The sequence below is a fragment of the Taudactylus pleione genome, unplaced genomic scaffold, assembly GCF_031769625.1.
Source record: "Taudactylus pleione unplaced genomic scaffold, aTauple2 ptg000845l, whole genome shotgun sequence".
Lineage (NCBI taxonomy): Eukaryota > Metazoa > Chordata > Amphibia > Anura > Myobatrachidae > Taudactylus > Taudactylus pleione.
The window spans coordinates 4,126,616-4,151,730 of record NW_028285247.1 but is presented as its reverse complement, the minus strand read 5'-3'; the positions used below and the strand labels follow the sequence as shown (position 1 = coordinate 4,151,730).

The following is a 25,115-nucleotide window of genomic DNA, read 5'->3' as shown; positions in this document are numbered from 1 at the left end:
CCATATGCAGTGCCCCCATGTGCCACTGGAGATAACACCCTTATGCAGGCCTCCAGTAGTGCCCCCAGTAGTGATCCCCCCTATGCAGTGCCCCTTGTGCCCCCAGTAGTGGTCCCCCCTGTTCAGTGCCCCTTGTGCCCCCAGTAGTAAGCCCCTTATATAGTGCCCCCAATAGTGGTACCCCCTATGCAGTGCCCCCAGTAGCAGTCCACCCCCCCATGCAGTGCCCCCAATAGTGGTAACCCTTATGCAATGTCCCTTAAATAGTGGCCCCAGTTGTAGTCTCCCCCCTATGCAGTACCCCCAGTATTGCCCTTTATATAGAGCCCCCAGCAGTGGTCCCTCGCAGTGCCCCCAGTGGTAGTCCCCTCACCCTATGTAGTGCCCCTAGTAGTAGTCCCCTCCCTCCTATGCAGTGCCCCTAGTAGTAGTCCCCTCCCCCTGTAGTGCCCCCAGTAGTAGCCCTCCCTTGTAGTGCCCCCAGTAGTAGTAGTAGTCCCCCCTTGTAGTTCCCCCAGTAGTAGTAGTCCCCCCCTTGTAGTGCCGCCAGTAGTAATCCACCCCCCTGGTAGTGCCCCCAGTAGTAATCCCCCCTGGTAGTGCCACCATAGAAATCCCCCCCTGGTAGTGCCCCCATAGTAATCCCCCCCCTGGTAGTGCCCCCATTGTAATCCCCCCCCCTTGGTAGTGCCCCCAGTAGAGAGAGACTTAGTAATAAAAAAAAACAAACAAAAAAAACACTTACCTGAAACTCCCGCTCCTGGTCCCGACGCTTCCACCGGCTCCTCTGGCCGCTTTGCATTATGGGAGAGACGTCGTCATGACGACGGCTCTTCCATTACCCACTGCGGGAGCCGGAAGATGGCTCCTGCAGTGGGAGCAGCAGCAGCCGATGAGAGTCTGACAGACTCTCAGCGGCTGCTGATTACAGCAAACACACAGCTGCCGGCTCCTGCGGCTGTGTTTGTGCTGTGTAGCGCTGACCGTCCGGTCAGCGCTACACATGCGGTGCAGTCAGTGTCACAGTGACACAGACTGCACCGGCCCGCGGCCTGCATGATGCTGCGGCCCGGGGGGCACATGGCACCCTGCCCCCCGGCCCAGCCCGCCACTGTATACAAGCACACTGCACAGGTAAGCACAACACATACTGTACAGGGCACAGATGACCCCATGTCAGCACTTATACAAGCACACTGCACAGGTAAGCACAACACATACTGTACAGGGCACAGATGACCCCATGTCAGCACTTATACAAGCACACTGCACAGGTAAGCACAACACATACTGTACAGGGAGCTGATAACCCCAAAGTGACACAGTCCCCTCCCCACAGTCTAAAATCAAGGTACAGATATGTCCTCTGCATCTCTGCTGTGTACTTGGCAAATGCATAGCGTGCACCCGTGAGTGGATACGCGCGCTGCGTTCGCAGCAGCGACCTCATAGGATTGCATGGTTCAATCGCAGTGTGTGCCATGGCGTACTGTAGTGCACGCAGCCGCAGGTATTCTCATGGCGCACGTTTGTAGCGCGATCGGCAAGGATGTAAGAGGACACATCTGTAATAAGGGATATGAATGGTGACAGCTCTTCCTCTTTTTAATAAAGTCAATCAGTAGAAAGTTTCTTATAATATACAAAATTCTATAAATGCCTGTATACTGTATGGGACATCATTTTTATTTTTACTTTCCAATATCTGTTATGCTGGGTTTACTGTGTGCATGGACTGACTGCTCCAGCCAGAGAGCACAGACTTATGGACTGACTGTTGTCACCGCACACACACATATGTAGTCTTTGTAGCCTCAGCACATATGCATACACACACCCATGTAGTCCCAGCACATGGGATGTATTTATGTGAGCCGCCGGTCACAATACCGACTACTGAATGCTGGCAAAGAATTCACGATAGGCGTCGAAATACCGACGCCTATCATAATTCCGAAGCCAGAATCCAGGAGGACGCGTACCCGAACGTGGTAAGTACAGGCCACATGTCGTCTTAGCCGCCGGTAGGGGGTTTGTGGCAGTTAGTGGGGTTAGTGTTAGGTTTTGGGGGTGGAGGTTAGTATTAGGGTTAGGCACCCCCGGGGAGAGGTTAGGGCTAGGCACCCCCCTGGGAGGGTTAGGGAGGGGTAAGTGGGGGTTAGGGTTAGGCACCCCCCGGGGGGAGATTAGGGTTAGGGTTAGGCACTAGGGGAGAGGTTAGGGCTAGGCACCCCCCTGGGAGGGTTAGGGAGGGGTAAGTGGGGGTTAGGGTTAGGCACCCCTGGGGGGAGATTAGGGTTAGGCACTAGTGGGGGAGGTTAGGGTTAGGCACCACTAAGGGAAGGTTAGGGGGGGGACAGGGGAGGTTAGGGCACTTACCTGCCTCTGTCGAGATCTTCATCCTGTCGGGCAGCCGTTGCCAGGATTTGAACCAGCGGCCGGCATTTCAATCCCATTCCCCAGCACACATCATGTAGTCTCAGCACACATCATGCACTCTTAGCAGACAGACATGCACACAACATACACTAAGCAGACATGCATATACAGGGCCGAATTAAGGTCTATGGGGGCCCCTGGGCAACAAATGTATGGGGGCCCCTATCAATAAAAGTTATATATATATATATATATATATATATACACACACACATATACACACACACACACACACATCGGGCTGCCTGCCTGTTGTGTGTGTGTATGTATATATATATATATATATATACATATATATACATATATATATATATATATATATATATATATACACACACACACAGTCAGGTCCATAAATATTGGGACATTGACAGAATTTTCATATTTTGTCCTCTATTCACCACCACAATGGCTTTGAAATGAAACAAACAAGATGTGATTTAACTGCAGACTTTCAGATTTCATTTGAGGGTAATTACATCCAAATCAGGTGAACGGTGTAGGAATTACAACGGTTTCTATATGTGCCTCCCACTTTTTAAGGGGCCAAAAGTAATGGGACAAACTAAACAATCCTAAATCTAACTTTCACTTTTTAATACTTTGTTGCAAATCCTTTGCAGGCAATTACAGCCTGAAGTCTGGAACGCATAGACATCACCAGACGTTGGGTTTCATCCCTGGTGATGCTCTGCCAGGCCTCTACTGCAAATGTCTTCAGTTCCTGCTTGTTCTTGGGGTATTTTCCCTTCAGTTTTGTCTTCATCAAGTGAAATGCATGCTCAATCGGATTCAGGTCAGGGGATTGACTTGGCCATTGCATAACATTCCACTTTTTAGCCTTAAAAAACTCTTTGGTTGCTTTTGCAGTATGCTTTGGGTCATTGTCCATCTGCACTGTGAAGCGCTGTCCAATGAGTTCTGAAGCATTTGACTGAATATGAGCATATAATATTGCCTGAAACACTTCAGAATTCATTCTGCTGCTTTTGTCAGCAGTCACATCATCAATAAATACAAGGGAACCAGTTCCATTGGCAGCCATACATGCCCACGCCATGACATTACCACCACCATGCTTCACTGATGAGGTGGTATGTTTTGGATCATGACCAGTTCCTTTCCTTCTCTTCTCTTCCCATCACTCTGGTACAAGTTGATCTTTGTCTCATCTGTCAATAGGATGTTGTTCCAGAACTGTAATGGCTTTTTTAGATGTTGTTTGGCAAACTCTAATCTGGTCTTCCTGTTATTGTGGCTCACCAATGGTTTGCATCTTGTGGTGAAACCTCTATATTCACTCTTGTGAAGTCTTCTCTTGATTGTTGACTTTGACACATATACACCTACCTCCTGGAGAGTGTTCTTGATTTGGCCAACTGTTGTGAAGGGGTTTTTCTTCACCAGGGAAATAATTCTTTTGTCATCCATCATAGTTGTTTTCCATGGTCTTCTGTGTCTTTTGGTGTTGCTGAGCTCTCCGGTGCATTCTTTCTTTTTAAGAATGTTCCAAACAGTTGATTTGGCCACACCTAATGTTTTTGCTATCTCTCTGATGGGTTTGTTTTGATTTTTCAGCCTAATGATGGCTTGCTTCACTGATAGTGACAACTCTTTGGATCTCATATTGAGAGTCAACAGCAACTGATTCCAAATGCAAACGTCACACCTAGAATCAACTCCAGACCTTTTACCTGCTTAAATGATAATGAAATAACGAGGGAGTAGCCCACACCTGTCCATGAAATAGCTTTTGAGTTGATAGTCCCATTACTTTTGGCCCATTAAAAAGTGGGAGGCACATATTGAAACTGTTGTAATTCCTACACTGTTCACCCGATTTGGATGTAATTACCCTCAAATTAAATCTGAAAGTCTGCAGTTAAAGCACATCTTGTTTGTTTCATTTCAAAACCATTGTGGTGGTGAATAGAGGCCAAAATCTGAAAATTCTGTCAATGTCCCAATATTTATGGACCTGACTGTATATATATATATATATACATATACACACACACATATGTATACATGACACACACATATATACATACAGACACACATATACATATAAACATTATTTCTTACCAAGCAGCAGGCCAGCAGCAAAAGGGGGCGGAGCCAGATGCCAGAAGGGGGCGGAGCTTAAGTGCGGGCAGTGGCTGGCGGCTCCGATAAAAAAAATGTTTATCTTGGGGAAGGGGCCAGCCAGGGACAGTGGGCCTCATTCAGAGGTGGTTGTAGGATGCAAGCGGTCGCTCAGAAACAGGGCGGCCACTTGCATCTTGAACGGCCGCCTCCATGTCGGTCATTAGGCTGTGGGTTAACACCCACAGCTCTAACAACCGCTAAGGGAGATGGTCGCGATGGTCAAGACCTTTGCGACCAGCAATTGGAGCGAGCTGTCAATCAACATCGACAGCTCGCTCCGTCTGCTTCGAGCCCGCTAACGACGGGTGATCCGTCGTTAGCGGGGGCTCGCGCATGCGCATGACGGAGCAGTCTCCGTCGTGCGCATGCCCTGTGGACCAACATCGAGTCGGTTGCGAGCGCTCAGCGCTCGCGACCGACACTGAATAAGGTCCAGTGTGTGGGGGCCCCCTATGTGTGAGGGCCCCAGGACGACCGCCCATGTCGCCCTCCCTATAATCCGGCCCTGTGCATATACCCTGCAATCTCATCACACAGGCACACACCATGCAGTCTCAGCAGACATGCACACACCATGCAGTCTCAGTAACAAAATTACAAGCATTTCATAAGTGTTAAAGGTTTTTATTGACAATTACATTAAGTTCATGCAAAGAGTCTATATTTGCAGTGTTGACCCTTCTTTTTCAAGACCTCTGCAATTCGCCATGGCATGCTGTCATTCAACTTCTGGGCCACATATTGACTGATGGTTGCCCATTCTTGCCTAATCAATGCTTGGAGTTTGTCAGAATTTGTGGGTTGTTTGTTTGTCTACCCGCCTCTTGAGGATTGACCACAAGTTCACAATGGGATTATGGTATGGGGAGTTTCCTGGCCATGGACCCAAAATTTAGATGTTTTGATCCCTAGCCACTTATGGCAAGGTGCTCCATCATGCTGGAAAAGGCATTGATCGTCACCAAACTGTTCTTGGATTGTTGGGAGATGTTGCTCTTGGAGGATATTTTGGTACCATTCTTTATTCATGGCTGTGTTCTTAGGCAAAATTGTGAGTGAACTCAGGGCCTGATTCAGACCCGCTCACGAACGCTCGCAAGCGGGTCGAGGTGCCCTAGTGCGCATGCGCATGGGAACGCCTACCGTCTGGGTCCGGCCCCACTGACATCAGTAGTGATGTCAGTGGGAGTGCTTTTGGCTCTGATAGAGCCAAAAGCACTCCTGGGCTTGCGGCAGCGAGACCCTACCGCAGGGTCTCGTCGCAAGCCCAATGGTCGCGATGGTCTTGACCATCGCGACCATCTTTTTGGCCGCTCGCATAAGCTGTGGGTGGTCACCCACAGCTATGCGAGCGGTCAGGAGGCCGCTCCAATTTTAGGTAGGAGGGTCCTGATTCAGAGCGAGTGCTCTTGTCAGAACGTCCGGCTCTGAATCAGGCCCTCACTCCCTTGGCTGAGAAGCAACCCCACACATGAATGGTCTCAGGATGCTTTACTGTTGCCTCTGTAGCCTCAGCACATGCATATACATATTATCATCAGGGTGGACCATCAGTGCTGCCAAGTTTCTACATGCAGAGAGAGGTGGCCAGACGGGAGCCCACTGAAGAGAGACCTGCCCTTGCATGTACTCATGCCGCTAGTCTAGGGATGGCCATCAACCATCAATGATTCATATCATAATCATCGATGGTTTGTGGCCAATGTCGAATGTTATTCCCATCGATGGGGGAGAACCAGAACTGAATAGTTTTCGTTTTTGTTTGTTTCAAGGTACCGAGACACTGAGCATGGCTCCACCCTCGACATCCACGAAGCCATACCCCCAGTTCTGATTGGTCCACGGGCCAGTTAGTCATGGAACAGGGATGGCCATCGGTGGGGGACCATTGACTCGCTTTGCGAGCGCTGTGCGCTTGCGAGCGGGTCTGAATCAGGCTCAAAGTCACAGCATCTACATATAAAGTCACACCATCTACGTATAAAGTCACAGCATCTGCGTATAAAGTCACCTGCATATAAAGTCACAGCATCTACGTAAAAAGTCACAGCATCTGCGTATAAAGTCAACTGCATATAAAGTCACAGCATCTGCGTATAAAGTCACAGCAACTGCATATAAAGACGCACTATCGGTGGCAGCAGGGCCGGCTCCAGGGGTCTGAGCACCCTGTGCCGGCCCGGTAAATAGCGCCCTAGAATTGTGGGGGCGTGGCCTCATACCATAGCCATGCCCCCTAAGTGACGTTATTTGGAGGCGTGCCTGCATGGCACGCCTCCAAATAACGTCAGGCTAGGTGTAAAGCCCATCCCTCTGTCACTGGCTGGGCTTCCCCCAGCCCTCTCTCGTCAGTGAATGAATGCCACGCAGATGTGCGCCGCATCCATTCACACTCCGGGGGTCTGGCACCACCGCACAGCTGCAGCGGTGGGGGTCCCCAACCTCCTGATTTGACCACCCGCGGGCCACTTCGGCCCTTGGGTGGAACAGCAGGAAAGGACTGTCCCGCTGAAATCGGGATTTTGGGGAGGGGTGCACCCTCTATGGGTGGCACCCCTGTGCGACCGCACTGGTCGAACACCCCTAGAGCCAGTCCTGGGTGGCAGAGTAACTCTATGACTACTCTGAATGGATGACAGAACTAAGACGCGATACCAGTGAAACTGCGCACAAAGACACAGTCGCTGGATCGACATTCCTATAAAGTTGTTGCGATACACTTGCATTTTTCTAACCACCCGTTCGTTACCATCCACAAACGGTCCCGAACCACTCTGAGACATCACAGAAGCAACAGGATGCATTCGCCGTGCAACTAACTTGTTAGCAAATCATCCCCAATGTAATTTTGCATTATATACTTCTATTTTGCATTTATTTTTAACACTAAGTGAATATGAGAATTGCATGAACAGTAATTATGTTTGGCTTGCAAACCCGCAGTGTGTTTTGTATTCTTGGTTTGCTGATTCTGGCTTAGTACTCCTTCTTATGTCAGGAGGTTACATTCTGAATTTAAGAAAGCTGGAACAACCAACATTTGTAAACTAGCTGGTTCAACACAATCCAGTAAGACCTATAAAAATGGGATTTTGGTACTTACCGGTAAATCCTTTTCTCTGATTCCACAGGGGACACTGGAGGTGCTTATGCTGGGTATAGAGGCGTGGATAACTGGAGCTGGCACTTTAAATAATTCAGAAGTGTGAAGCTCCTCCCCCTCTATTCCCCACCTGCCCTCAGTTTAGAAAATGAAGACCGAGAGGAGATGGAGAACAATCAGAGTGAAAGGAAGAGAATATCACACAACAACAAAACCATACAACATATGGAACAAACTGAACAGACAGGCGAAGAGCGCTGAGGTGGGCATCCAGTGTCCCCTGTGGAATCAGAGAAAAGGATTTACCGGTAAGTACCAAAATCACATTTTCTCTTTCATCCACTAGGGGACACTGGAGGTGCTTACGCTGGGGACGTCCCAAAGTTTTCCCCATGGGCGGGAGCGCTCTGAGGAACCTGCAGTACAAGGCGGCAAAACATGATGCTGCAGCCGCAAATGTATCAATCTATAAAACTTCACAAAAGTGAGCACCGATGACCAAGTGGTCGCACGGCACAATAGTAAAGTTGAGGCACCCCTATGTGCCTCCCACGATGTACCCACAGAATGTGTGGAATGAGCCAACACTGACATAGGAGGCTGACGATCATTGCTGAGAAGAGCTTGACAGATTGTGAGTCTAAGCCAACATGCCAATCCTGTTTGGATGCTGGCCAACCCTTCCGAAAAGCCTGACAAAAAAGGACAACAAAGACTCGCGTAAGGACGTCGTCCAAGCAACAGAGGCGAAGAGCTCTAACCACATCTAGGGTAGAAGAAACACCGGAGTCCCCTACCAAAGAAGGTACCAGAATAGGCTGATTCATGTGGAAAATAGACACAACCGTAGGTAGGAAAGAAGCTTGCATCCTGAGTTCCGCCCTAGCATCATGAAACACAAGGCCTATAAGACAGAGCCCCCAATTCAAACTCCTACGAGCTGTAGCTAAAGCCTGGAGGAGAACCGTCTTCCAAGACAATACTTAATATCAACCTCTTGGGGAGGTTCACACATGGAAGACTGAAGAAACAAATAAAAAATACCAAGACTCAGGGAGCCATAGGTGGTACAAAAGGTGGCTGCACCCGCAACACCCCCTGAAGAATGAGTGCATCGCCGGTAGGAGGCCCAACCTGCATTGAAAGAAAATAGAAAGAGCAGAAATTTGCACTTTTAATGATCCTAGGCAAAGACTAGAATCTAATCCCGTTTGGAGAGAAGTAAAAACAGGAGAACGAAACACCCCTAACGGAAGGCCCCAACTGTAACACCCTATGCAATGATAATGCGCAGCCGAAACCGGTTTCCTGGCGCGAAGCATGGTGGGAATACCCGAGTCTGGGATGCTCTTCCGTCTTAAGATATCGGCTTCAAGAGCCACCACGTTACACGCAGAATGTGCTAAGTTGGGGTGGACTAAAGGACCCTGCTGCAGAAGGACCGGACAAAGAGGAAGTGGCCCGGATCGACTGCCAAGAAGGACCGAAGAACCAACTCCTCCTAGGCCAGGTCGGTGCCACGAGAATGACTAAGGCCAACTCGTGTTTTATTTGTTTTAGTAGACGAGGAATTAGTGGAATCGGAGGAAACAGGTAAACCATATCGTAGGTCTATGGAATCGTTAGGGCATCAACAGCCTCTACCTGCGGATCCAGAGTTCTTGACACGTATCTTGGTCACGGATGTTTAATCGAGTCGCCCTGAGGTCCGCCTAAAGACGACCCCAGTGCGTGAAACGCGTGTGGGTGAAGCTTCCATTCCCTAGAATGGATATCCTGGCGACGTAGGTAATCTGCTTTCCAGTTGTCCACTCCCAGGATGAATGCTGCCGACAAGATTACTTGACTGACTCTCGTCCCACTAGAGAATCTGAGATACTTCTCTCATTGCATTGCGACTACAATTGCCAGTCCGGCAATAGATGTAAGCGACGGCCATCGCGTTGTCTGACAGAACTCGTGCCGGAAGAGACCTTATAAACTGCACTGCATCTAGCAGAGCATGGGAAACTACTCCGAGTTCCAACATTTATGAGCCACCGTCTTTTCTGTAGGGACCACCAATGAAAGTGATAGTCGAGGACAACAGCTCCCCATCCTCATAGGCTGGCGCCTGTCGTATCCACCCAAGGAGTGCCGTCCTGGTTGCCGGGGCCATATGGATCAGTTGATATAGATGCATGCGAGACCCTGACCCCTGTATCAGCATGTCCAGCTGGAACACTCGGGCGTGGAATCGTCCATATTGTAGTGCCTTGAAAGCAGCTAACATTTTCCCCAAGAGACGAAGACCAAGAAGCAAGAACACCCTCTTTGATCCGAGGGCTAGCTGAAAGAGCAACTGGATATTCCGGGCCTGGTCTTCTGGAAGGAAAATTCTCTGTAATGTCGTATCTAGGACCATCCCCAGAACTGGAGTCTTTCGGACGGACTCAGATTGGTTAACTAGAAATTGATGTCAGTAAGTCATGGTCCAAGAGAAGTGATTTCGATGGAGCCTTGATTAACTGGTCGTCATGACAGACATAATCTTAGTGAAAACACGGGGAGCCGAGGATAACCCGAACGGCCACGCCCGAAACTGATCGTGAGTTTGCAAATAGCAAATTGCAGTAAAGCCTGATGTGGTTCCCAAATTGGGACATGGTGATGCGCATCATTTATATGCCGGTTCCAAGCTTGCAATGACAGACTGAAGCGACTCCATAGTGAAATGCTACAGCTTAAGATATTGGTTGAAGACTTTAGGTTTAATAGGGGCCTTGTCCGTGGACACCGGCGGACTCCTATAAAAGAACCGATGTGGAGTGGAAAACTCGAAAGCTATTCGCAACTGCACGGAAAGCAAGGTCCCATCGCAGGAGATCCCAGGTGGGATGGGAGACAGTCAGCCACCTGTTGGTCGACTGGTCTTTGATCCTGTTGACGTGTAACTGTATGTGGGCGACCTCTTCCTCTGCCACCTCTAATGTGCGAAGGGGTACCTCTGGCCCTTTAACGAAAGGGATGGGCATGAAAGGAATGAAATGAGTGACCTGTAAGTCCTCCTGCGAAGCATTCAAAGAGAAGAGAGAAGACTTGTCTTGGGATATCCATTTGTCCAGTTCTGGAATAAAAAGCATACCACCTGTGAACCGTAGACCCTAAACTACCCGTTTGGATTCTGCATCCACCTGCCAAGAGAGTAAGCAGAGAACTCTGCGGGCAGAAATAGCAGAAACGGACATACGAGCACTAATCTGTCTCTCTGGAAACCCTGGTCATTTTAAAACCCATTAAGCTGGGGCATGCAAATATTGAGACAAAACTCAGTTTTGCTTTTCTCTACGGAAATCTTTAGTAAAAGGCGAACGATTTGTGCGTTCTAAAGAGAAGCCAGAGCATGTAAACTGCTGACTCACTGAGAGTTCTGCTAGTAATCGTAACTCTTCTCTGGAAGTATCCAAGCCCGTAATCAACTGGTCCACCCAGCAAATTACAGCATAGATAACCGAAGCGATAACAGGCGTAGGTCTAAATTGGGCTCCTGCTGCAGTGTAAATTGGATCGCAGTGTTGTTCCAACTTACTAGCAGAAGAGTCCTAAATTAACGTAGCACCTGGCAAAGGAAGCGTTTTCTACTGGAGGATGTGGTTCCCAATGTTCCATCATGGATGATGGAAATGGATAGCCGGAAGGGAAACGACATGGATTTGGAGCCACTTATCCAGTCGTTTCCAGGCCACAGAAAGCTGTTCTAGAAGCTCTAACTGAGCTGCAGGGACTACTTCCTCAGGTACATTAAGGATCTGCCTGACTGCTAGAATTAAAAGGCTCCACTCCCTGAGAGGCAGATTCTGAGTACTGCGGCGCACAGCTGTGAGGGGTTCCTCATTTAACTGGAGGACAGTCGGCAGAAGATGCTTAGAGCAGGCTTATGATAGGCAGTGGAGGACAATGTAGAAGCGGTACACAATCTGTACCAGTCCAGATAGTTGGTTAACCCCCTATTAGTCGTCAGTTCAGATATTACAGCCGCCATAACTCCTGCCATGTCAGCGGCCCATGCAGGAGTAGGTGAGACCGCAATAGCCACAGAGGATTATAATGGTATTTATAGTGGGAGGAAACCGGAACCCGGAGGAAACCCACGCAAGCACAGCGAGAACACACAAACTCCGCTGCCCCTTCGGTTACTGAACAAGCATCACATAGCGTGGTGCCAGCAGCATTTGGCTTAATTTGTTGTTACATTTGGAACAAACAAACATTTTCTGATAAGCCATAGTCCAGACATAGGTATATACACATACAGCCACTCACACAGAATCAGACTCTATGAATAAACAGAGACAGAATACAGAGACAGAAGGCTAGTGGGAAACAGAGGAGTTCACACCACTCCTCCCAATAATTCAGATACCCTGCACTTTATACACCCCAGTGTTATCTTCACAGCCCCTTTTGGAAAGGATCCTGTAGAATGGATGTGTGCTAGGAGAATCAATCCTTCTGCCCACACTGTGTGGCTTCTGCACTCTCCTGTAATGAGGAGAGTTGCAGGTAGTGTGTTAAAAACGGCAGCCACGCTGTTGTAATAGCCGCATATAGTGAGATAGAGAGCCCGCCTGGTCCGCCCCTGAGGCATGCAATATGGCTGCTTAACGCTGGCCATATATTAACTTTTTCCCTCTGACTGCCCCGCTACTTGCCGCTCTACTAGCAGGGGAAGGGGCGCCTGTGTAACGCTGGCTGCGGCACCTGTCAGCCCCTCTACAGCCTGCGATGTTGTAGTAAACTAACGGGGAGAGGGGAGACTTGTTAGATAGGGAGCATAGCGCTGCTCTAACCAGCATTGTAGGGAGAGAGCCCGCGCTGCTAAGCTCCGCCCCCCATCTTCATCCAGGCTTGCCGCGCTAACCTGGCTGCCCACCGTCTAACGGGGGAGCCCAGCGCTCACAGACTCCTTCAATTAACAGCCGCTCACCGCGACTGAAGGAGAAGTGTAGCAGCGCTATAGTCCTGCATACAACATAGGGCGGGCAGGCGCTGGAGGGGGGAGGGAGGAGGAGATGCACAGCCATACTAACTGCGCTCCCCGGCGGCTCTCTCAGCTGCAGCACACTCTGCTTGTGATGTTAGAGATGTGCTGTGGCGATAAAGGAGCTGTCAGTTGCTTTTTCAATAAGCCCTGTGCACTCCGTCCTGTTCTTCTAAGAACAGGGTGCCAGGTACCCAGACCCCACCTTTAGAGAGGTGGCGAAGGGTACTTAGTAAATGTAAAAGATGTAGGAAAATAATAAATATCCTAAATAAAAGAAAACAATAAACATATGTGTTGCTGGAGCACAGCAAATTGTGACCAGCTCCGATGGCACATTTTCTAAACTGAGGGCAGGTGGGGAATAGAGGGGGAGGAGCTTCACACTTCTGAATTATTTAAAGTGCCAGCTCCAGTTATCCACGCCTCTATACCCAGCGTAAGCACCTCCAGTGTCCCCTAGTGGATGAAATAGAAAACTGATTTATAACATGTCATAAAAAATTCATATCGTAATATCCATTCCTGTACATCACAGGTTCTCAAACTCGGTCCTCAGGACCCCAAACAGTGCATGTTTTCCAGATCCCCTCACAGAATCACAAGTGAAATAATTAGCTCCACCTGCAGATCTTTTAAAATATGTCAGTAAAGCTGGCCATACACGCTACAATTATCGGGGCTATCAGCCCAATATCCGCGGATCGCCCCGATAATTGTAACATGTGTGCTGGCGATCGAGGGTTAAATATTGCTCGGTCGGGAATGCCAGATTGTCCAGCATGCCCGTCCGATGCGATATTTAAGAGGTAAACTGTTGGCCGCATCGGGCAGTGTCGCGGCCGATAGACAGACATTTCCCGAGTACCTTCCCATGGAAGGAAAAGGGAAAAGTCTCCTCCCCCGGGAGCATAGCGCAGATGTCGGGCTAATACACATCTGCGGCCAGATAAAATGTCTGTCAGTCTGACAGACATTTTATCTGAATGTGTATGCCCAGCTTAAGTAATGAATACACCTGTGCACCTGCTAGGTGCTGGAAAACGTGACCTTTGTGGGGTCCTGAGTACCGCGTTTAAGAACCACTGCTGTACACCAAAGATTCCGACCGTTTGGATTAGAGTATCTGAAACCATTAGTCCATCCTTAATTTTGGTTTGTTTTCATAAGCCTGCACTCATATCTTTTTTGATTTCACAAAATAAATCTTTGAGTTACAAATAATTTTGTCACATATACATTATATCAAATGCGCAAAGAATAAAAGATACTGTATATTTTCTAACACAAAATCTGTTGTGTGCAGTAAAGGGATTTGGGACACAAATGTTTTCTGTGAAACTAAATTTTGTGAACTTCAAATAAATGTTGTGCTAAAAATGTCCTGTATGCAATAATATTGCAGTCGAACCACAAAATTCAGTTTCCACCACACTACAGTGAGATGACTGCTCCATTCTGTCAAATGCTACACTCCAATGCTGAATGGTATTGGGGTGATCACCAAGATGCAGCAGTTTCAAACCTCAAGTCTTTGTTGACTAGCAGTTATGTCCTCCAGTATTTTAATGCGAACCTTCCCGTCTTGATATCTGCTGATGCCTGACAGCATGGTGTGTAGGTGCGGTGTGCATGCCCTCATCTTTGCTTGCAAGAAATGACGAGTCCATATATGGACGGGCTGTCACTGTCCGGACTGTTTATCACCCCCATATCACAATACTGCACACTGCTTCTGCCAGAATACATTCTCAAACTTCAAAGTTATAACACTGATGTGGTGTACAGGCGCGATAAGAAACTGCTGATGCCCTCTCCTGTGAACATCTGCCACAGTCTGACAAGCCTGATGATAATAAGTTTAGATGTAATGGAGTTTGATATCCCTGTCCTCTAGGCATCTAGAGCACAGGTTCTCAAACTCGGTCCTCAGGACCCCAAACAGTGCATGTTTTCCAGGTCTCACAGAATCACAAGTGAAGTAATTAGCTCCATCTGTGGATCTTTTAAAATGTGTCACCGAGTAATGAGTATACCTGTGCACCTGCTAGGTGACCTGGAAAATGTGAACTGTGTAGGGTCCTGAGGACCGAGTTTGAGAACCACTGATCTAGAGGAACTTCATGAGGCCACACTCAATTATCACCTGTACCAGCATCTGTCTCAAGTTGTCCTGAATGACTGGCCTTCCTCTTCCAGGTAATTGCCCCATGATCTGAGATTCTTCTTTGCCATGCAGAATAAACTTCCTCTGTGATGATGTTGTCTAAGGAGGTCAACAGTTTGTCATCTCTCACCTCTACCAAGCGCAGGGCTAAGGGCGCTCATTCTGGGCTTCATGCCTGCTGACATTGAGCATGTTGTGGCTCCTTGTTATAGACTGTGGGCTATTCATGCCAAGGAACCTCTCTCTGTACATGTTGTACCCAACCTTCCCTGGTCTATAGTTGCAGCAGACATTTTCAATTGGAGGAGGAAGGAGCAACGTCACCAGCACCACAGTAATTGTCAAGTTCAGGAGGCCCTTCTCAGTGCATGGCATGTTACAGCAGCTCCTCACTAGCAATGCTATGCTGTTCATGAGCACAGAGTTTCAGACCTTCACTAAACAATGGTACATTACTTATGTTACTAGCAGTCCCAAATACCCAGTCAAATGGGCAGTTTGCTCTGCTAAACATTTTGCTTGGAAAATGTTCCACGGATGGTTCTAATTTATCCATAGCATGTCTAAGAAACACCCCAAGTGAAGGTCTTCCCTTACCAGCACAGCAACTTCTCTCAAGGTGCATTCACACTGATCTCCCCATAGCCAAGCCTAAACTACAGGCAAAAGTTGAAGGCAATAATTAGAAAGTTCATTAACAACCTCTAGAATGGCGCTCAAGGCTAGTTATGACAAGTCAGCACATCGGTTGAGTCAACTACACTCTGGTCAAGCAGTGCGCATCCAAACTCCTGTGGGATTTGAAATTGGACACAGTGCACAATTGTTCAAACTGGCCCAACAGATATATCGTGGAAGCTAATGGTACTCTGGATGAGCGCAACAGGCGCTACCTTGTTGAGGGTGTCCAAATCATCTAGTCCGCCCAATTCACAATTGAAATGCAGGTGCACCTACTGCACCTGCATTTGTGGATAGGGGCCTTCATGCTGCAAGCCCACATCTGAATGGCTCAAAAGAAACAAATTAAGGTTTTGAAGTGGCCTAGTGAAAGTCCTGATGTAAATCCAATTTAGATGCTGTGGCAGGACCATAGACAGGAAGTTCTCAAAAATCCTCCAATGTGGCTGAATTAAAGCAATTCTGCAATAAATGAAATAACTTAAAACCTATATTTTATGTTTGCTCAGGTTGTCTGTCTTATATTCAGTTTTGTTTGATCTGAAACAAATAAATGTGACAAACATGCAAAAATAGAAGAAATCAGGAAGGGGGGGGGGAATGTTTTCTGTAGCTGCATGCTTCACATATAGGGGGTTTAGTCGCCCTGTATAAAATGCAGAATAGTCGTTTAACATTTTGGCCCTTGGTGCTTGCTAGGGTTTTGGAGAACCATGATGGAACAAAGATACTTTATATCAAATCTCAGGAGTGTCTCTGGATTAAAATGAAGTAACGCCATTGTGGAAATTTTGTTACTATTAGGCCAACGTGTATGATGTCAATTGCTTAAAACTGAGATTAAACTTTTACAAATAACAGGGATTGAATGCTTGCATCAAACACACCATTTTATTGATTGGACTTGATGAAAGTGTCATTATATAATTTTCCTAAACAACATACCCCTATTCATCTTTATTCTAAGCCGTGCTGAATTTTTTGTGTCACCGATGCTGGATAGTACTAGCAACTGTTAATATTAGAATGTTATTGTACACACTCTCCAGCCAACAGTAATAACAAATGTTATTGTAGCAATGTTGCTATTTTTTACAGTTTCTGAGTAAATGCTCAATGAGGTGGCTGTTTTATGGAAAGTGAAGTCTAACATAGGGCGAGTGTGAAGATATTGAACAGAGATTTTCATCCTTTTTCAACTTGCGGTACACTAAACAAAATTTTAAAACTGCAAAGGCACACCTTTATAATATTTGGAAAAAAAACTATATATAAACAAATATCAACATATACTTCATATAAGTTGATATTTTTTATTATTTCTGTTCAAATTAGAAATAAAACACAAACACAATGGTCCAGTCACAATGTCCCCCAGTAAAAATACACAGTAACAGTGGCCCCCACAGAGGGAACACAATCAAACCTACAGAAAAAAAACTATTACAATGGCCCCCACAGAAAAAAATAAAATCACAAAACAGTGGCCCTCACAGAAAAAAACCCACAATATAAGTGGTCCCCACAGAAAAAACCCCCACAACAACAATGGACCCCACAGAATAATAAAACACACAATAACAAAGGCCCCCACAGAAAAAATGAAACACATAATAACAATGGCCCCCGCAGAAAGAAAAACAAAAAACAATTACAGTGGCCACCACAGAAGAAATACAATTACAATGGCCCCCACAGAAAACACCCCACAAAAACAGTGGCCCCAAATAACAAAATAAAACACATTGCCCCCTTACTTTTCAGTAGCAGAGAAAGAAGTCCCTGTCCCTCAGCGGCGGGATATGCTGCAGCACTGGAGTGGAAAGAGCCTGCCTGTCTTCTTAATCACTCACCGCTGAGCCGAGAGCACTGTGCAGGCGGGAGGGAGAGCGACGTGGCGTGCGTGACCTATGATGTCACACCACTGCGACTCCATAGGACACACAGGTCATGGCATGGGCTGTGTCTGAGAAACCCAGAAGAGCCCAGCACTACCTGGACCCGAAGTTTTAAGATAAACTGGCAGCGCGGATGTGTGCACTGACGGGCAGATCTCCAGCGGCACACCTAAGAAATGCTTGCGGCACGCTAGTGTGCTGCGGCACAGTGGTTGAAAAACACTGAATTAGAAGATAAACTAAAATTTACTTTATGGTAGTTAGTAATACAGTTTACATATTTATAGCAGTGTGAACTGTACATATTTTTTTATTAATATTCCCCAGCTGACAAATATGATTGCAAGTTATTGTTATTCACTTAACTGCTTCCTGGTGAAAATAAAATAAAGTGTGTGATTGTGTGTGTCTTAAACTGGATACACACTTACCTGACTTAGCGGCCGACCAGCCATCATGCCAACCAGGAGGCCAGTTTGGTAAGCTATACACACCAATTGGCAGCTCTATAGGTCTGGCCAGACATCACTGCTAGGCTGGCATTTAAATTTGCCTGCCCAGTTGTAATTCAGTATCGGCGGTCCATGCAGCAAGTGTACTGGCTGTCGGTGGGTCGTCCGTACACAACAGCAGATGCACCGATATACTGTATCTGCATGATATACTGGCATCGGCTGCAGGGCCGACCTGAAATGTCTAAACCAATGTCATTCACAGTCATATTGGGTGTACACACCCGCCTGTGTGCTACTGATATTATGTTCCAAATATGGGCCTGATTCAGACCCGCTCATGAGCGTTCGCAAGCGGGTCGATGTTGCCCAAGTGCGCATGCACACGACGGAGGCGCCTCCATCGTGCGCATGCGCGAGACCCGAATAACGACGGCCAAGCCGTCGTTATGGGTCTCGCACCAAAAGGGGCGTGCTGTCGATGGTAATTGACAGCACGCCCCCTTTGGTGGGCATGCAAGGGGCGTGGATGCCCAGACGGAGGCGTTCCCATGGGAACGCCTACCGTCTGGGGCCGGCCCCACTGACATCACTAGTGATGTCAGTGGGAGTGCTTTTGGCTCTGATAGAGCCAAAAGCACTCCAGGGCTTGCGGCAAAGAGACCCTACTGCAAGGGTTTCGTCGCAAGACCATAGCGACCATCATTTTGGCCGCTCGCTATAGCTGTGGGTGGTCACCCACAGCTATGCGAGTGGCCAGGAGGCCGCTCTTAAAAAGATAAGGACGGCCCTGATTCAGAGCGAGCACTCTGTCACAGAGTATGCGGCTCTGAATCAGGGCCTATATATCTACAAGAGTATACTCAACTTTAGGCTGGAGAAAAACAGCAATGACACTGCATATCAAACATGATCACATTACCCAGTGCCTGCAGTCAGGGGAAGGTAGACGCAGAAGGACACATCATTGAGCCCCTTACATTCACTTGATGTGAACATGAGAAAATACATAATCAAAAAGATGCTGTCACTCTGCTGCTAATCCTGTGAATTTACCATTAATACAATCTATACCCTCACCCTTGTCTTTATAAATATCACAGAATCTAGTCTGTAAAATCAAGTTCTGGAGTCGGAGAATCCAGCTGACCTAACTCAAGTAAATTATAAAATATAGCAGTCTGGGCTCCCACATCCCCCTCCCTTCTGTAGTCAATATAGTAGAACATTCTTTGTTGTTACAATATTGTGACATTCTGGAAAACCATTAACTGTTAGGGGTCAATCATATTAGCTGCGATGATCTCGCCGATGCAAGTCATCGTGGCAATGACCGCACTTTAATTCTGCGAATTCGGGCTCAGAGCGGGCCGCGAAGAGTGCGAGGTGCCGGTTCGTTGCCGGCATTTTAACGCCTTTGCAATGGCAACTCACACCCCTCATGGCTAATTGGATTGACTCCTTAGTGGCACAAAAAAAACGATGTTTTGACAATGTTTTTATTTGCACTGGGCAGCAGAAAAAATGGATAACATTGGCCCTCATTCAGAGCCGTTCGCTATTTGCGGTCGTTCGTTCAAAAACAAGGGGTGGCTATTCAAATGATCCGTTCGCACATTGCAGTCTGTTCACACCTCTAAGTCTGAACGAGCGAGCAAAACATACGCTCGTTTATTTGATAAAAACGCCCCCTGGCTGCTCGCACCATACGTCATGTCCGCTATTTATTAGATTAATCGAGTACATCGTACAGTGTATGAACTGCTCGCTATTCTTGTGGTTGGTTTTTTCAACCGCTATTTTGCGAGCAGTTCTGAGTTAAAAAAAACCAAGTGACGTGGTCAATGACGCTGCTGGATCAATTATGCACACCCTTAAAACGCTCATTTTGACCTTTAAGCACGCCTGCGTTCGAATTCCACTCCCCTGTTACCACCCACATACGCCTCATTCTGTCACTCAAAATAGCAGGCACTCGCTATATAGCGTACACACGATTTTTGGCCGCACTGACTGGTTCGCGCATGCGTACTAAAAACCGTACGCATGCGCAGATGTGCGAACATCGCTCGGAACGAGCGTACTGCCGCTAACGAGCGGCTCTGAATGAGGGCCATTGTTTTAAAGTATTCTCTTTATCAGATTGTGAAATGAGAAAATCTGTAATAGAATGTGTTATTTTTTCAGCAGGAATCTTTTCTCCAATTGCCAGTAGATTTCTTGGGTATGTTAATCTCAGATAGTCCTGTCATCACCTCTCTTATCAGTAACGTCACACAGAAAGCACGCCATTCTGCAGATGTAGTTCACGCTCCATTCCAAACAGGGCCTGATTCAGCCAAGAATGCAGTTGCTAATACGCACACGATCGGCTGATTGTTGTGTACTGTGCATGCGTATGTATCGTAGTGCGTATGCGCGAACTAGCCATTGCGATCGGGACTGCGATTGTAGTGACTACGCAGACCCATCGCATAGTGATGGACAGGAAGTGCCATTTGTGGGTGGTGATGGAGGGGTGATCGACTGAACGCAGGCGTGCCAGTGCATTTCAACGCCATTGCAGGGGCGTGCATAAATTATCCACTCTGATCCCATACGCAGTCTGAGGTGAGTGCATGGCTGTTAGCAATTTCTGAGTAAGGCCAGGGCTTGTGCAAGTGTGCGTGAGGCTGTGAAGGTACTCGAATGTACAATGTAAAGTGGGCGTCCTTATGTAGTGCTTAGTTTGCATTGCGATCGCAATGGATTAGCATACTATCGCAGTTGAACAATATTGCGTACCATAGTGAATCAGGCCCAGAATCCAAAGGGAGCACATTGGGCCTGATTCACTACGGATCGTTATTGCGATCGTAGCTACAATTATGCACGTAGTTCTGCTGCAAAAATATGCTAATGTCTGCAACTGCTTACCCATAATAGAGACGCCCACTACCGCTTTCGCACATCCATAAGACCTCGCAATCCTGTGCATACATCGGTAACATTGAGTAACATCGGACCCTCATGCAGAATAACAGCAGGTCTGACCTTACTCATAAATTGCAACTGTCGTTGCACGCAGTGAGTACACAAGCTGCGTATGCCATTGCAGTGGCTAATTTATGCCCGCCCAGGAAATGGCGTTCAAATGGACAGGCACGTCTGCGTTTCTCCAACCACTCCCCCGTCACCAACCCCAAATGCTGATGTCCCGTCCCTCGATCTGCAATGGCTTTGTATCTGCATCCATGATCGCAGTGCGATCGCAATGCACGGCAGTGCGTGTGCTTGAGTTATCGAGCACACGCACTGCCGTGCATACGAATACACAGAACGCACCATCGGCCAATCTGCTTACGCTGTTGCAATTGTGATCTGTGATGAATCAGGCCCATTGTTTGAATATCAATGCAAGGTCGAGATCATTGATCACCCTGTTCCTGGCACCACAGTGAGTGCTGAAAAATATTGGACCCCATAGCAACGTCTTCCCCCGCACCCACTGTAGTTACGCCCCTGCACAAGAAGGTATATACGGTATATAATATACCGCACCGCAAGATCGAAGTGAAAAGAGCTATTAGGTGCTGCACAGACCAAATAACGGGGAGAAACTAAAATAAATTGTGAACCCCAGCAATCTACATTTTAAACATACTGTATGACCTGTTAAAACACAACCTTTTCACCAATATGTAAGAATGCAGTGAATAAGGATAGTTAGATAGAATTCTGTGCAGCTGAATAAAAAGTTATCCCTATACAGTCACACATCTGCCTTGTCCTCATGTCACCCCCATCCAGAACATCATCTACCTACAGCAGTAATCTGACAGACACATCACTGCCAGCTATGGGGTCTATTCATGTAGTTCTGCGGCTATGAATTGCTACTTTTCACTATATATCATAACAATTCGATGCAATATATACATTAACTTTGCTAAGTAGCAATACATGTACAGTATACTTACCTGTCCTGTGATGCAATCCATAAATGAGGGCACCGTCGGTCCAATCTTGTCCTGCATCCTATTTTACCATGGATTTGGAAAGGAGGGTCTTTTCTGCGCATGTGCTGGGTCACCTCACAGGTCAAAGCGGCGGCTGGGGAAGGGGCAGAGCAAGCCAGCAAGGGAGAGGGGGATAATCAACAGTCTGAGGTGACCCAGCATATGCTGATAAGTATGCAGTGCAGAATGGACTGCCTGATAACAGGGCCGTAGAGAGCTGTGCTGTGCCCGGATCATTTCATGACATGACCTAATATAAGGAGACGTAGCCACGCCTCCTTAAAAAATATATAGAAAAAATGGTATTTGCTGCAACGTGAAGTGGCGCAATGTGCTCAAAAGGCATAGGCAAACGGAGGGGGGGTTTCCGTCTGCCTGGAAACCCCCCTCCCCAGCCCACACCATGACCACAATAGAAATAGTAATATAATAGAATTTTACTAGCGCTGCATGCTCTTCACAGTATCACAAATTAAATAATTAGCACCACCTGTGGATCTTTTAACATGTATCAGTCAGTAATAAATAACCTGTGCACCATGTAGGAGATCTGGAAAACATTCACTGTTAGGGATATGCTGCTATAGAGCCCAATATGTACATATATGTCCAGGGCAGTGCTAGGTTCTTCTGCTGCTCCCCCAGACTCCCAAACTTGCGCCAATGCTCAGGAATGGTGCCCACATCTAAAATAAAAACATTCAGCTCAGGCAGGATGGCCTACTGCAGCATTTAATGGCTTCTGTGATCACTGGTCCTGTATATGCTGGAATTATGACACACAATACACTTTGTATGATGCATATTAAAGCTGGATAAGTGGTAATTATGTCCTCTTCATGGACTGGCCGCACTCAATGTAATATCAAGCATTTGGAAACCCCCCTCCTGCGTTTGCCACTGAAAGGGGAGTGCTGAGTGCCCCTCAGCCTGGGGCAAATCCAGGGGGAGCTCTCCTTTCTCCCCACACATACACAGTCCATACTTGCCTACATTGTACTTAGCTTTTGCGGGAGACTTGGGGAGAGGAGAAAAATCGGGTTGTGATGGGGGCGGGGCCTGACATATTGCGTCATTAGGCCCCGCCCCCTTCATGACAAATTGCCGCGATTGGCGTAAATTTGCATAAGGGGCGGGGCTAAATGACGTGATTCGTGCAGAATTGCGTAATTAAGCCCCGCCCCCTACACAGAGACCCGCGATTGCCGCGGAAGTTCTCCCCATTCTGCCCACTTCACTAGGAAGTGGGCAGAATGCGGGAGAAATGCCTACCCTTCCGGGGGTGCGGGGGGTTACCCGAAGAATCGGGAGCCTCCCGCGAAAACCAGGAGGGTAGGCATGTATGACACAGTCAGAGGAGACTGCAGCCTCCATGGTCCCACCACAGCCCAGCACACAGCAGTGTGTGCTGGACTGGGGAGACACAGGCTGCTGCTGCTGACAGTAATGGGGGGGAGGCAGCAGAAAGGGCCCCTCCATCAATACCGGGTAATTAGTACTCGCTCCCCCCTCTCTGTGCCCCTGCCTGATGCATACATATGTATACATAATAATGATCTGGAGTCTGGACTGTACACATACACATATATATGTCCCGGAGTGCCCCACCGCCACCGGACCGGGGGGAGCATAGAGAAGAAGCAGGAAGATGAAGACTTTTTAGAATCATATCAGACTCCTGCATGTCGGAAGACTATAGGAGTGTAGAATGCACTTGCACAATGCACTGATACCAGGGGTCTGATTCTGAGTCGGACGCAGCTCCATGTACGGCGCAAAAAGCAAGTTTTAGCAGACTGAGGAACATTTATTCTTTTTTGTGTATCTCCAACTGATTCTGAGTGGGACAGATGCTGCCTTGGATGAAATGGTTGTTTCAGGGTGGCAACAATGCGATCGCACATGCACGAGATCCATTTTGTGGGAGTGTCATGGGCATGTAGTTAGGATTACGTGTTACTCTGAGGTGCGCCTTCAGCTAAGGGATTCCTGTTTCTGATGGATCTCTTGCACTTAGCTTTCAGCATGATGATGACTGTTGTGTCTGTGGAAGGGAAATAGTAAGAGGTGCAGCTACCCGCACCTAAGCACTACAAATACTCGCATTAGCATAAATCTGGCTTCCTGCAATTCCAGCCACTTTGTGAATGTCTACAGTCTGCCTAGCGTTTTCAGCTGATTGTAGCCCTACACTTACACCTAACCGCAGCCTAACCCTAAGTGCAGCCTAACCCTTGCCTACTCGTAACCGCAGCTTAATCCTAACCGCAGCCTATACCTAACCTACCCCTAACCGCATTCTACCCATAACTGCAGCTTAACCTTAACCACTGCCTACCCCTAACTACAGCCTAACCCTAACCCTGGAGCCTACAAGCGGATGGAAATATTGCACGAAGAAGCAGAAGACAAAAAAGTCTTTCTGGGGCACTCTTAAATATATATATGTCTCTATAAAGAATGATGAAAAGATGAGAAGAAAACAAAACTTAACTTTTAATGAAATACCCTTATAGAAAATAACAGTGTAGTAAAGTTACACTCTTGTTAAAAACAAATTCAGAAAATGAATAAATGTTTGTAATCACATAATAAATTCACATACAGGTGTAGTGACGCCAAAAATTTTAAATAATTGTCTTCCCTAATTACTTAATTATATGTAATAATCACAGAAGGGAAGAATAAACACCCACCTCTTAATAGAACATACAACATTCAATGTGTATCTATAGAGGATGAACTACAATGACTGGTATAAGTTCAAATCCTCAATCCCGCAGTCTATCGTGTTTTCACATGTAACGGAGGTATCTTTTATTTACTTTCAATAGCGCTCTCTCATCCCAGCGTGACTGGCGCTCTCCCTGGCAATGGAAAAAATAAAGATAGTGTGCCGCGCTTAAAATTTGTATTCAGCAATGCCAGCTGGTAACAAGGGAGAAATCCAGTCCTGAGCAGGGACAGCAGAAGCGTGTTTTCTGTTGTTTCCCCGGGGTATTGTGGGGACCACTCTCTCATCCCTGGTTCGATGTGTGCAGACCAGGGAAAGCAGAAGTGATATGACACAGCTCCCTCCCTGGGCTCTTCTACATTCCTCTATTACACACACGGTTGTTATCTACTGCAGATACACAAAGAGAGCTTTATTCAATTGCTTCTGATGTTCAATTGCAGAAATATCTCTGAAAATGTGATCACATTATTAT

At 47.2% G+C, this 25,115-nt stretch overlaps 1 non-coding gene across 1 annotated transcript; it reads right to left on the bottom strand.

Annotated features, from left to right (window-relative positions):
- Positions 1-10,958: 10,958 nt before the first annotated feature.
- Positions 10,959-11,074, bottom strand: LOC148474412 (U5 spliceosomal RNA). The gene has a single exon (XR_015872888.1). It is a non-coding gene; the product is annotated as a U5 spliceosomal RNA (small nuclear RNA).
- Positions 11,075-25,115: the final 14,041 nt, after the last annotated feature.